A 13,164-nucleotide genomic window follows, 5' to 3' on the forward strand; every position below is an offset into this window, starting at 1 on the left:
TATAGTTTTTCATTTATTTGATGAATCTTTTTCTAATACAAGATATCACCCACGTTTTCCAATTTTCTCAATATGTACCAAAAAAATACAAAAAATTCAAAGAACCCAACTCTTGAAACTAAGTTGGACACTATATGAATATTTGAGTGTTTTTTAAAATGAAAGTATTCTTCATATTTTCTCGTATAATGCGCCGTTTTCGAGTAATTTGTTGTTCAAAAATTGAGAAGTATCTGTAAAATTTGAAAAGTTGGGTACTTTGGCCGAATACAACTCAGTTTAAAAGATCTGCAGATGTATAGTGTCACTATTTTAGTGATTTAACTAGTTATTCCAAAGGTAATTATTTTTTCCAGCTCATTATGAAAACTTAAAATGGTTATATCTTTTCATCAGGACCGAATTGGAAAAAATGGTAAAGGAAAAAAGTGTTTCTTTTGATCTCAAGAATATACTGTTAGAATATTTGTACTAATCGACGACTCACCCTGTATACTACACTCCCTGGGGTTGAGATATGAGTTAGAGCATAAATTCAAAACGAAAGAACTCCTGTTAATACAAACACGAAGCCAAGAGAACTTGTTCAATAAACAAAATTGAAGAAAGTGGGGCGAAGAATAAAAATTAATTTCAGAAATCAAAGTTTGTAAGCTATTTATTAATAAATTTCTAAAGGTGGGCATAAAGTTATTACATAGAAAAATCGGAGTCTGAAGTAATTATAATTAGTTTCCAAAATCCAAAACTCCGAGGTTGTCTTACTGGCTTTACGGGGGTGAATTTCCTCGAGGATATATCGATTAAATATCTTGAAGAGTTAGTGACTGAAAGGTGAAACAGCAAGCATTATCGGAATGCAGACGGCATTCCGTAATGGGTCCTCTTCAACAGAGTGCTCTAAAACATCTCGAAAGTTCACGATACACCTCTTCGTCAAGAATCTCAACTTCCTAGTGGTGCCTCTCTCCGAAATCATACACACCCCATAATTGCTTTGTTTCCTCGACAATTACATTCATCAGTTTTCCCTAAGACCATTGTTCTCAAGTTTAATTTGAAGGTCCCGTTCGGAAGAAGGTATTTCGGAAGCTTATGAACTCCTCCTAACTTTCCCCCAGATGAGAGAATGAAGGCCCCCCTCACTTTCTCCATTATCTGTTAGCCTCCGCTCTGCCGTTTGCTTAATCTTCACTTTTTATTTGTTAGTTGAAATTAATTCAATTGAGTGGAAGTTCATCAGTTTGGGAGTTTTGTCTCGTCTTTTCAGGCTTTTGGTGGAGGAAGTTAGCAGCGCAGGCGAATCGAATTTGACGTTGAAAATTTCATAAGGTGATGAGAATTAGCAACGATAGCATTGTTTTGGGAACATGGGAATCGCATTACCTAGAAGACCTCAAGATGAAAAACTGAAAGATATCAATTCATTTCGTTCCGATTGAATATTTAAACTCATAGTTAATGAAAGACATAAAGATGAAATAAATACATTGTGGAAATAAACAATTGAAAAGAAGAAGTCCAAGTCAAACCTCCATGTTAGCTTTTAATATTTTTTTTGATAAAGCAGTATTCGAGATAGAAAATAGGGTTAAAAATGTTATTGATGCTAGAGACATTTGTATAGTTCTCATGACAGTCAGACAGTTTGTTTTCTGTCCGCAAGGGATCGCCACCAACTAGGACAAACCCGAGTCAGACAACCTAATATGTTCACGCTGTAACATTGTGTAAAGCAGTTTCTGCTTGATAACAAAAAGACAAACGTGCAAGAGTTCCGAAAATAAAATTGTCGATGCATAAATCTAGGTATGTTATATGGAAGAAACCTAAGAAATAATCGACCTATGTGAAAAATGTGCAGTATTATGTCAGTAAGTTCATTGAAATGAATAAGAATCCATACATCGTACTGGAGTCAGTCCTGAATGCCTGTATCTCGGCCGATTTATCGATCTGCCCATTATGCAATTCCTATTCGAATACTTCAGGAAATAAATCTCGCAGTTTTATGCGAGAGAACTTGGTCGCTATAAATAAAACTGAATTTCGAGCCAAAGAAAACAGGTACAGAATGCAGGGACTTCCGCAAATCTCGCAGGAATGCATATTTTCGGAGATGTCAACGCTCCATCTGGCGGTGTAATTTCAACTCGCAGGAGGATACCTAGAGGAGACAAGGATGATAATTGTGGACACCCTAGAGCGCTACAGATTTAGCGAATATTTCGGGTTGCGCTCACGTATCTCGTACACAAATACTAGAGGCGAAGTTTGTTTTCACATTCGGCAAAGATCACGTACAGGCTTTACACGGTATATTTAGCGTCATAAATACCGTACACCGCCTTGCCTTGGCCACCTATGTGGGTAAGTTCATGAGAGATTGGTAATTCCAAACATGGAAAACGATTTTGTTACTGACGCTTCTGGTTTTCCCTCCCAACATCCGAAATTCCTCACAAGGCATAAAAATAAAAATTGTTTGACGATTTTGCTTCTTATTTAAACACAGAAACACTCTTCAAAAGTCAGAATGATCTAAGATGTCAACCAACTGAGACCAAACTTCTTTGGAAAACATTCTGAGATATTCTATTCTAAAATTGTTTTCATATCTTCTTATATTTTGTATTTAATATTGTACTCAGAAGCCATGAATATTTTCATCAAATTGACGAAGGTACTCATTATTTATCCATGGCCATCTCGGTATGACAGAGAAATATTCTTGAAAATTGAAATCAAATATTATTTTTCATTTTTTTAATGGCTTGAATTAATTAAATGAGTTGAATCAGGTTCCTTCATTTTCGAATTAGTTCATGTTAAATATATAAATAGGAATTTGATATTTGTTACACATGTAAAACCGAGAGTAAAACTTGGTGTACCCTTTAAGAAGAGTCATAAAGAACAAAATTATTGATGACGTCGTATGTTATTTTTGAAACATGCTGTATAACACTCTCGTTCATCAAATAGAGTGCAATTCAGAATACTAATCCCATCGTAGTCATGACGAAAAAAACTGTCTCCGATGTACTGAATTTATTCAGTAAATATAAACATGTATACTGCATTCACTTTTATTTTAGCAGTCGGTTGGCCATGGAAATTTGACACATTTCACTCTGTATAGTACGAAAATGTGGGGTTATGAAACTTGTCAAAACATTTTTGGGTTTTGAATCAACGCCATGTTGCCCGTCTACGTAAAAGTTTCTGTTATTACGTATTTTATTACAATGTCGAATCTCTTCGGAAAATATGTGACGAACATAATTTAAGTTCATACAAACTGATTGAAGGCATACCAAATCCAGTTATTTGAATGGAAAATACAAGAGATCAGTATAATATCATAATATGCACTAGCTCGAGGAGAGTTAATGTTCATTATCTTCTTTGGCTAAAGTTTGAATACTATACATCAGTTGTAGATTTCAAAAATATTAACCCGAAGATGAAATGCATATGATGCAGTGGTTGGGAATGGGTATCTCCCACTTTTTTGGGTCTACCAATTGAAGGAAATTCTTTGTCGTCCTCTTCATTCACAATCATTCTGATTGTGAAAATATTCAGCTGAAATACAGGTCGTTTAGATTCAGATGAAACATTATATAAATTCTCTTACATTGAATATGTTAGCTACCGTCTGACGTATTGTGGATTTTAAAATATCAGGGTATAACTATCTGCATGAGTGGACCTGAAACCCTGTCCCTTTTTTCAATCACTTTCGTCATTTTCGTAATAAAAAATTGATATTAGTTGTGGCAACGGCGTTATGACATTAACGACATTTCATGAGTGCCAACCTTACTCCGTTCTTGTGGCAAAAACTTGAGAAAATTATTTCATGGCCAACCGACTGCTAAAATAAATCTGAATGGAGTATATTTCATCCGGTACAGAACATTATTCTGTCATCAACATCTCATATTTGATATTCAATGCAGAATGAATCTGAGCTTGAAAAACTTCAATATGTGAGTGAATTTCTGAATCAGAAACCTCCAGTTCTCAGATTTAAATTTTTAGTTTGCAATTTTCCGAAAAATAAGCTCACAATTTGATATTTTTCCATCAAACCGAAGAGTTTTAATTTCCTTTTGGCGTTCTACTGAATATTCATCAGCCTTACCCATAAACCACCGTTTAGGTCATACAATTGCAACCAAAGCGTTCCCCAAGGAATCACTCCCAAGATAACATCGTATTTTATTTCGCCATAAAATCATTCACGGAGAAAAACGTACAAAGACAGCTTCCTGGACCAAAACTCGGGTTCGGTCGGGGCTCCACTAAATTTTCTGCCGAATGCACAGGTCGATCTATATTTTCCGACGTTACAATGGTTAAATGTTTCGAGGAACGCTCTAAGAACCGCTAAAAGCTTTCGAATAAATTGTTGCTTCAAATGGAAAAGATCCCACCCTTATTCCGTTGAGATTTATGTCGCTGTATAGTGTGGTAAGAATGAATAGATTGAATAAACATTCAGATATCTCAAAACGCAAAGACCAACTGGAAAATTCTGCCGTTTATGGTTATATTGAAGTGAAATGAGCATAGTCTTGTTCAGCCGACCGGAGTATCTATTTCCAACCCTGATGAGGTTATAAGTTCTCTTTTGAATCCAAGCAGACTTGATGGATTTAGGCCCTTTCACACATCTGAACAGATTTCTCAAACAAATGCGCTCATTAATATTGAAGAAACTCATATTATTCAGCGGCGTTCATGATAGGGGGTCGATGATATTATTATAAACGAGCATGTCAGATGCATGCATCGGGGTGCTATATTTTAGGCAATTAGTTTATATAGAGGGTAGATTTATCATCGTTTAAGAGATAGGGTGAGGAGTGACTACGAATTTTTGATTTGGATTTGATTGATTTCCTTTTGATGAAGTGTAGATCGAGGGGATTTGAACAAGGTTTTTTTCCATAGAATCTCTATAAAAAATTTGTGAAATAACAAATTGTTATCAAATTTTTATGGTCTAGCGTTGTATCACGATCTATTTCAGTAAATATTTTCATTATTTTTTTTTCAACTTTCTCAATTTGAAAGTAAATAGTAAATGGGTGATTTTTGGTGAAACGCTTTATTTTGACTAGTTCTATCTTGTGTTAAATAAACCTCACCATTAAGTACACCCTGTATACTATGAAAATAACATATTTGATTAACTTAACTGTTTAAAATGAATTTGATTAATTTAATATCATTTCATACGGAACTCTAACGATTTGTCAAAATCAGCTAAGCATTCGCTGTCGTGGGGCACACAAGCTTTTCCCTTCATTGATTCGCGTGCTGTTTTGGTCGAGTATTGTGTTTTGTGCATGTTTTTGGAAAAAATGTTCTTCCCGACGTTAGATTAGAGTGATAATACTATAACTTTCTCAGAAATGCCTCTTTATAGTGATAATGAAAAGATTTGTGTGCCCCACGGTAACGATCAATCAGCTGATTTTGACAAATCGTTAGAGTACCCTATTTCCATGTCGTCAAAAAGCTTTTTTTTACCCATGTTTAATATCTCCCTAACCTCAATTCCTTCTGGTCTGAGAACCGAGAAATACTTGTCACTTGACAAAAATGAGCCAAAGCCGTATCTTGCTGCTTTTTCAATTACAAGGATAAGGGCGGAACATTTTTCGCGATACATAAACGATGAATCATCTTTGATGTAACAGATCCCCCCCTTCTCAATTTCCCCAAGTTTGACAGCACGAACAAGATTCAGATAAGGCATGTTCATGTAGCTGCCAAACGGTCCTCAGCTAATTTTCCCCAGCAGGTATTTTGGGCGTCCCCCATTTGTACATTTGACGTCTGACAGATATAACGAGGGATAGATTTTGTATGTTATGTGGATGAAGTAGTCATGCTGGTATAGAATGTACGAGGATGTATTGATATCTAGTTGGCATAGAAGCAAGTGACGCAATAAACTAAAAGAAAGAAGATGTCCACGGAAATTGTGAAAATAGAAAAATTGGAGTATCGAGCCATCTTCAAGTATCTCTATTTGAAAGGGTTAAGAGGTAAGCAGATTTACGAAAATATGCTTAATACCCTTGGTGATCAATGTCCTTCGTATGCGACCGTGAAAAATTGGACTGCAAGCTTCAAAAGAGGTAAATTTTCCATTGGAGATGATGACCGATCGGGAAGGCCAGTTTCTGTGTTAGTCCCCGAAAATATCGATGCAGTTCATGACATGATTTTATCAGACCGTCGAATTGGGCTAAGACTGAATATTTCATACGAACGCGTTCATCATATAGTTCACGTCAATTTGGACATAAGAAAAATAGTTGCAAAATGGATCCCCAAATGTTTGAATGTGGACCAAAAGCGTGCAAGGGTAGAAGCACCTCGTTCGATCTGTGCTCGATTTTAAAATGATGTAGACTTCTTTAACCGAATTGTTACTATGAATGAGACTTGGGTACATTTCTACGATCCAGAAACAAAGCAACAATCGATGGAATGGCGACACTTTGGTTCTCCAAGACCTAAGAAGTTTCGTGTCCAAAAATTTGCTGGAAAAGTTCTTGCTTCAGTTTTTTGGGATTGCCATAGGCTAATGATTGATTTTTTGGATAAGGGTAGAACAACAACCGGAGATTACTATTCGACATTACTGACCACTCTACGGGAAAAAATTAGAGAGAAAAGACGCGGAAAGCTATCCAAAGGTGTTTTGTTTTTGCAGGACAAAGCCCCTGCTCACAAATCTCATGTTGCCATGCAAAAAAAAAATTCGTGATTTAGGGTTTGAATCACTAGAACACCTCCCTTATTCACCAGATTTGGCTCCATCCGACCATCATCTCTTTCCTCAACTGAAAAAAATTTAAAAGGTCGTAAATGTTCCTCCAACGAGGAGGTAATAAGAGCTGTGGAGGTCTGGTTTGCAGAGTAAGAAGAAACATTTTTTTGCAGGGTCTAGAGACGTTGCAGGTTCGGTCTAATAAATGTATCCAATTAAAAAGAGAATATCTCCCATGGTAATATCAGTGGTTATTCATTGGAAGATAGGAAAAAACGAGAAAAATATTCAAAAAACTTCTGACACTTATCTGGAATTTGACATGATGCCCATCACACTGGTTCCTACATGTATTGCTATTTGGTCATATCAACTCCTATATTTGGATCGGGTTTCCATAGTCAAAAAAGTCATCCTGTAAACTGCTACGTATAATTTCCAATTAAACCTGACAATCGGGAAAATAACGAATTTTCGATACAATATTATTGTACTATAATATCAGGTATACACAAACGTTTTAACCTGACTGTTCTGTTAAACTGTATAAACATCGCCCGTCTGGCTGGCCAGTTTGGACGTGTAATTGGAAATTTCAAAGTGGATATAAATTAGTGTAGGGGAAACGCGAGGGTTGTTCGTGGGGTTGGCGATACTGCGACGTCGAAGTGCGAAGTGTCGGCGTTGTAATATGATTTCGCTCTTGATGCGATGATACAATTCCCAGCAGCTTGTTCCTCCAGCAATGGATGTTGCGACAGTTTACAGAGGTATCTGACGAGCAACTATGTATGTAGTAATTGATAACAAATGGATTTCGATCTATTTGTTGACGATTTCATATGGCAAGAGTTTGGGCTTAACTGCTTTTACAATTTACAATATGAATGTATATTTCAGGTTTCTGTTGAACGTGTTTGGTGGTTCATTTATCATCCCATTTTTCGTTGGAAAATGATCACAGTAGGAGGAACCAGCGTTTTGTCTGCGGAAAAAACGATGCTCGTCACAAATTCAGTAAAATTGGGATTCCACGAAAGTTTTCATTGTATTTAAGAGGAGTTTATACCACGGGACTTTCTCACCATCCGTGTAACGCGTGAAGGGGAAAATACCACCAGAATATGGGGTGTTGCTGGAACACTTGAACGCTGATCAGAAGTTACGAATATTACCATAGTTTCCACTTTCGTAGAAAAGATGGCAGCACTTAACGAACGTTTTTTCTAATTCCACCAGGATACGAATTGTAGACAATGGCGAGGCTTTTCGAGAAATTTCTTCATGTGGAAATTCATAGAAAAGATAGGTTTTCTTTCTGAACTTTCGGTATCCGAAAATGTGCTCTTCGAATTAGTGTTCTTGTGATTTTTCCGGTGTTATCTTTCCAGGAAATCAGAATATCGACTGAGGATCTAGGATAAATCTTGTGTTTGATTGGTTATCGACTCATGGATTAAAAATAGTGGATGGTTTTATTGGGTATAGAAATCTTAAGTTCAAGTATTTTTGTTCTGTTTACCAGACTAAGCTTTCCACACTGTTCTGTTATATTTCCTTCCGCTCAGTGGGCTTAACCTATATACAATGACACGTACGTCACACTTAAATACTCGTAAATTGCCGGCGGAAGAATCCTTATAATATAATTAATGAATAAAAGGAAAAACAAATTAGCACGTCATAGTGGTGTCACACTTATTTTTCTAAATTCAAATAAGTATAACTCATGACCAGGTTCTGTTTTTAGAACTCTGATGAATCTGCACAAAATGGTAGCGAAAGCTTGGGAATTTTTCAATAAAGAGTATTCAGTCTTCTCACAAAATATGGTCCTTATGACAATACCGGCCAGTTTCATAATAAAACTAAGAGTTCCTTCAATCTTGAAACTTTCTTCAACACTTCTGAAAATGTAAGCTTTAAGATTAAACTTCCTTTAAATTTGATTATGAAACTGGACGTTAATAAGTTGATTTGAAAAAATTACAAGGAGCTCTCTTCTTGTAGGTGTTTTTGCGATAATAGACTATTGCAACTCATTTGGTATTGTTTAGTATCAATTATGGCTTAAGTGTCACGAATTTAACATGCTGTTCAACTTGAACAATAAGTGTCTTGGTTAAACGAAGGTTCAAATCGACAAGAAGATACTATTCGTCTCCAGGTTTCGCAGAGTATAGTTAGTAGAGCCTGGAATCTCTATCGTACTAGTGGAAGTGCTGTATATAACCGTGAGGGTCCAAGAGCAAGAGCTACAATCGTCGCACAAGATCGGCTAATACGGTGAAAAGCAGGACGAAATTCAACTAGAAACAAAATGATCTGATTTTCACTAACATGGGTTGTAAACCAAGGAAAACCTTCTACTTTTTCTTTCAATTCATTCATAACATCGACTACACCCTTTTCCACGTTTTCTTGACGTCCTACCAAATCTGCATTTCCATCCAAAACCCAAATACTGCACCGACATCCCCCGTTCAAACTGAGTGCGATTTCTTCGCCAACAGTCGCAGACTCATGAAGGAAAAAAACAATAAAAAAAGTCAAGGTCTTGCTGGGACGTGCTGCCGATGCACCTCTCGTCATTCCCGCCACGTTCGTCGACGGCGGCTGGAAAACTGGTCACGTGCCCACAGCCGCCCCCGATTGACAAATTCAATTTCGGAGGCCTACGACAATAGATTACGTCACCGACGTACTACTCCATCGACTCCTGTTGGCCGGTGTCAGTGCAGAATGAAATTGTATCTCTTTTTCCCACGTCAATTTGGGGGGGAATTTGTCGAAAACGATCGTTGCGACATGTTGGAATTGGGTTTTCTCCGTGGTTGCGATCTGCCATGTGGGATCGTGAGAATTTTCGTGGAGTAAAAGAGATGAAACAAATTGATGAGATTTGGCGATGAGATGACTATGAAAGATATAAGGCGAAAACATTCATGAATAACTTCACCGAAAATCCCTATATAAAACGTTCAAGATGGCGGAGCTATCACCCCCTGAAGTCCAATGCGATTATGCATAATATCGAGTACGATCTGGGTAGAATCAGTTAGAATCCCTCGTGTTCAGTCAACAGATTCGGCGCATCTGACCAGTGAAGGTTGGTCCACACTACAGGTGCTCGTGATTGTGCTCGCCCATCTTGGGCTTGAGTAATAGGCTCGTGTGGCTCGTCTGACTGGTGGTCGTGTTCGTTCCATCATTGTCCACATTATCTCAGTTGCTTGTCGAGCTTTGAGTCACATGACTCGAGCCACTCGATGAGCAAAGCGATGCTCTCCTTTGATGTACCGACAACAAGCTGAGTCATTCAAGCCATATGTTCGTAAGGCTCGAGCGCTTGTCTCTTGGCTCTCAAGCCATACGAGTTACGAGGACGTATTGATATCTAGTTAGTTTAAACCAGTTCAATGCATAAAAATATATTGCGTTACCATAGCAACGAACAATAACTCATTAGAAGTGTCACTGTGACACTTAAAAGAAAGAAGTTGTCCACCGAAATTGTGAAAATCGAAAAATTGGAGTATCGAGTCATCGTGAAGTACCTGTATTTAAAAGGGTTAAGAGGTAAGCAGATTTACGAAGATATCCTTAATATATTTGGTAATCAATGTCCTTCGTATGCGACCGTGAAAAATTGGACTGCAAGCTTCAAAAGAGGTAAATTTTCCATTGAAGATGATGACGGATTGGGAAGGCCAGTTTCTGTATCAGTCCCCGAAAATATCGATGCAGTTCATGTCATGATTTTATCAGACCGTCGAATTGGGCTGAAATGGATAACTGAAGCACTGAATATTTCATACGAACGCGTTCATCATAAAGTTCACGTCAATTTGGACATGAGAAAAATTGCTGCAAAATGGATCCCCAAATGTTTGAGTGTTGACCAAAAGCTAAAACTAAATACGCGGGAGTCCTGTAGAGGCAAATTCAGGTCGAACAAAATTCTTACTTTCCCTGCAATCTTTATTCAAGAGTGTCTCTTGTATTTCTTCAAAAATAAACAACAGTTCGAACATCTAAAACCGCAATCAAACTATTCCACAAGAAATCTCTGCTATAACTTTCCACAGCATAGACTGTCATCCACAGAAAAGAGTGCCTATTACAACTGCATAAAATTCTTCAACAGATTACCACAACCTATCAAAATACTCAATTCTCTACAATCGTTTAAAAAACAAATACATGATCTTCTCTTGGAAATCGAACCTTACTCATGTGATGAGTTCCTGGTGTAGGGTTCTTATGTTTCCTGTTTCTGTCTCGACTATTGTTTCAGTTAATGTCGCTTATATATGTATGTAATGTGTGATGTTCCTTGAAATAAAATTTTGTTTATTATTTTATTATTATTATTATAAAAGCATGCAAGGGTAGAAGCATCGCGTTCGATCTGTGCCCCATTTGAAAACGATGTAGACTTCTTAAACCAAATTGTTACTATGGACGAGACTTGAGTACATTTCTACTATCCAGAAACCTAAGCAACAATCGATGGAATGGCGACACTCTGGTTCTTCAAGACCTCAGGAGTTTCGTTTCAAAAAATCTGCTGGAATAGTTCTTGCTTCAGTTTTTTGGGATTGCTATGGAGTAATCATGATTGATTTTTTGGATAAGAATAGAACAATAACTGGAGATTACTATTCGACAATACTGACCACTCTACGGGAAAAAATTAAAGAGATAAGATGCGGAAAGCTATCCAAACGTGTTTTGTTTTTGCAGGACAACTCCCCTGCACACAAATCTCATGTTGCCATGCAAAAATTCGTGATTTAGATTTTGAATTACTCTAATAGCCCCTTTATTCACCAGATTTGGTTCCATCCGACTATCATATCTTTCCTCAACTGAGAAAAAGTCTAAAAGGTCGTAAATTTTCTTTCAACGAGTAGGTAATAAAACATGTGGGGGTCTGATTTGCAGAGCAAAAAGAAACATTTTTTTTAAAGGCCTAGAGACGTTGCAGGTTCGCTGTAATTCGAAACTCTTGAAAAAAATTGACCAAACTCGGAATTTTCGAACACTCTTTTATGCTTTTCCATTCTGACCCTAATCCTCACCACCCTCTATGCATATCTACACCTCTTAGGGCGAATAATATCGGTATCATTAAGCATGGTGGATTTCCCCCATTACAAAACATAACTTTCAAAAGAAGCTCCCCCTTTGATATTATGCGTTACTAATGTCTTCCTTATATCAATCATACTTAAATAATGTACCATCATTGCCGGTTTCCTCTCCAAGGGACATTAGGCAAATGGCAAAAGCTGGTATCAGCGGCATTTTTGCAAATTTTACTTGATGTGCTATAATATTATACTGGACCCGTGATTTTGGTTGATCCCCCTGTTTGTTTCATTCGAAGAGGAATGGGCATGAAGTCCCATAGGAACAAACTGGATGGAATGAATAATTTGATATCATGTAGGCGTAGGAAGTTTTGGAACAGAATTTTTCAAAGAATGTTGGAATTAGGAATTGATATTTAATGCTCTACTGAATCTCCAGACTTCTCGAAGAAGAACTCTACGAGATGATTTGAAAGACTGACCTCAAACCATGTATCTAATTCAGTTTCTAGGTTAAATGTGGATTCTCATTAAGTATCGGCCATATCAATTCAATTTTTTAAGAAATCACGTTCCTTGCCCCTTGAATAGAACTACGTCACAGTGATAACGTGGAGATTCTTAATATTTATTTTCCATAAATCCAGTCAGTGGAAACCCAATTTCCAGTGACAAAGAGAATAGGGTAAAGTTTTACTAACGAAAAAAATCAAGTTACTAACTTCCACACTTCATGACCAATTACAGGAAAATAAAAAGTTTTTCTCGTTGAATATATGCCATTAGAAATCTCATGTAGATAAGTCTTCTTGTGTTCCTCCATTCGCAGCATCAATCTCTTAATTGTTTTAATTGATTCGCCGTTCTGCTCCACATCATAAACAATTTGATGACCAGTGTTTATCCAACCATCTCACAAGTGCCTCGATATCCAGAATCCAATTTCGTTGGAGTGCATCTTGTATTGATTGTGTTTACGAAACATGGTGAAAGTGATGCGGTCAAATTGATAAAGTTTCTATCCAAGAAATTCTGTAACAACAATATGATAACCGATGGCCTTGTGGGGGAGGTCTAAGCGTGACTTTTACGAAAGGAGTTATTCCGATAGAGAGGTAAAACTCTGACAGAATGAGGAATGGAGTGGAACTGAATAAAATATCCACACCTCATCCTTGCCCGAAAGAAATATTTGATGATTTTGTTTTCTACGCACGCTAGAAAGTTTTTAAGTTCATATTTCAAAGTTTATTCAACTGAAGAATTTATTGT

The 13,164-nt window shown here is 37.0% G+C and overlaps 1 protein-coding gene across 4 annotated transcripts in view; it reads left to right on the forward strand.

Annotated features, from left to right (window-relative positions):
- The window catches only part of LOC123313336, a 245,690-nt gene that overhangs the window by 170,410 nt on the left and 62,116 nt on the right, over nt 1–13,164 (forward strand). The gene's annotated exons all lie outside the window — the stretch shown is intronic.

This window comes from Coccinella septempunctata, chromosome 5, assembly GCF_907165205.1.
Source record: "Coccinella septempunctata chromosome 5, icCocSept1.1, whole genome shotgun sequence".
Lineage (NCBI taxonomy): Eukaryota > Metazoa > Arthropoda > Insecta > Coleoptera > Coccinellidae > Coccinella > Coccinella septempunctata.